At 41.2% G+C, this 1,961-nt stretch overlaps 1 protein-coding gene across 2 annotated transcripts in view; it reads left to right on the top strand.

The window, feature by feature from the left end:
* ARHGEF9 (Cdc42 guanine nucleotide exchange factor 9) overlaps positions 1-1,961 on the top strand; it is a 124,511-nt gene that overhangs the window by 690 nt on the left and 121,860 nt on the right. The window lies entirely within an intron of this gene.

The following is a 1,961-nucleotide window of genomic DNA, read 5'->3' as shown; positions in this document are numbered from 1 at the left end:
CTCCTACCCAAAACCTGAGCTTACTTTAAATTTTTACCCTTCTAATTTCGAGACTTTTTCTTTTTCTCTTATTTTAACAGTCTCCACCTCCTGACTCCTGCCTCCTACCCACTGTAACTTTGTACAGATCACTTCCCTTTTGGCCTTGATGGTTTTTGAAGATCCTTTTAACTCTATATTGCTGTGAACTTTTACCTTTCTTATCCCTCTTCTTTTCTGCTTTCTTTCTTGTCCTTGTCTCCTCTTTTTTTTTTTATCTTTTGTTTTTATAGATCTCTCTCCTTTTTTTCCCTTCCTCACTCCTCTCTGCTCCTTTCTCTCATTTAGGGAAGTGTGAACACCCCTGTATGTTGTCTCAGGATTGTCTTCAGCTGCTAATGTAAGAGTATGGGCTCCCTGCTTTCTCAGGGGCTAGAGTTTACTGATTGGAAGTCTTACTTTTTACGAGAGTCAAGTGGCTGGGATCTAAGATATACTGCAGGTGAGAAGCAAGCAGCCTGATGGGTCTTGCAAAGCCTTGGCCTATTTGATGTTGTACCATGAAGAACATGGCCCTTAACAGAAAGGGCTCTTGGGATGAGGCTCTTTACCAGTTTCTGCTTTCTTTGAGTCACCAATTAGTATGTTATGGGAGAAGAGCATTGTCCTTGTCACCCAACTTTTGACTTTCCTTAGAGTTAAGAGCTGGAATCAGCTCTTTGATAATTGTGAGCTCTGATTTTCCCCATCCACAAAATGGTGTTGGCAATTCCTTCATGCCAGGGCATGTCAGTGAATGTGATAATACACGTGAAAACAGCTTTGTGGAAATACAAGTACTAATGCCACATCATGATGTCTTATGACTATCCTTACCACACCCTATCATCCTTTGTTAGTTTCTTCTGTAAAATAAGGCTGAAGTCTTGACCCAGACAAAAGATCAGAATGGCTTAGGCCTTTGGGGGATGATGGGCCTTGGTATTAGAATGATAGCATTCTAGTGTGACATGAGGAAAGGAGCACGACATTTGGAATCAGACAACCAAGATGCAGTCTCAGGTTTATTACCTCATAGCTCTATGGCTTTTGGTAAGACTTTCACTTTTCTGAGCCTTGATTTCGTCATCTGAACAATAGGGATAGTTGAGTTTTTACAAGAATTAAATGAGATCACAAACGTGAGTAAAGTATCTAGCACAGTGCTTGGCACATAGTGGGTACTTGGCAAATGGTAACTTGCTTTATCATCATTATCCTCATCATCATCATCACCACCACCTTATTAGCTCAAAGAAGGTCTATATATCAAGGCTAGCCATACTGGTTGAAAGAGGTCTCCTTCCTTGGAGGGTTGCAGACCCAGGAAGTATTGTTAATGATTGGAATGATTTGGGTGAAGTCACTGGTCAGAAGCAGAGAGGAGGACAAAATGACCTCTTATCCCTTTCTCTTCTGAGTCTTCTAATCAAATATCCAATTCTTTTTAACTCTACATATGTGGCATCTTCTATCAGAGTTTCCAAATGCCATCTGTGTCCCAGCTAAGCATTTCTGGTTGATGAATCAGTCCCAGAGGTAGTTAGAAAGAGCACATCAATAACCACGGGCCTTTGGAACTAGCATGAAACCCTATATGCAGACAACTTGCATGTCTTGGACTGACAGTCTCTCTCTTTAAAAGAAGAATTACACTGCACCCAGTGACAATGTTGTCTAAACCCAAATGTGGTTCACTTTCAGTGAAATGTCAGTTTTATAATAAACAGTAAATCAAGGAATGGGACAAAATGATTGAGCAAGGCAAAATGGTTCAGGAAGGCTAATGGCAGAGCCAGGCTTTAGAATATCAGTGAACTGACATTGATGTTCCTGCATCCAAGGCCAGGAGGAGTTTTCCTCCAAGTACACAGTTGGATGGGCTGATACTGACTTTTGAGAAGACCACTGGCAAGTCCAGGCATGCATGATATATACAGTGT

The sequence above is a fragment of the Pteropus alecto genome, unplaced genomic scaffold (genome assembly GCF_000325575.1).
Source record: "Pteropus alecto unplaced genomic scaffold, ASM32557v1 scaffold370, whole genome shotgun sequence".
Taxonomy (NCBI): Eukaryota; Metazoa; Chordata; class Mammalia; order Chiroptera; family Pteropodidae; genus Pteropus; species Pteropus alecto.
The sequence above is the reverse complement of the archived record's forward strand: the minus strand, read 5'-3'. Positions and strand labels throughout refer to the sequence as shown.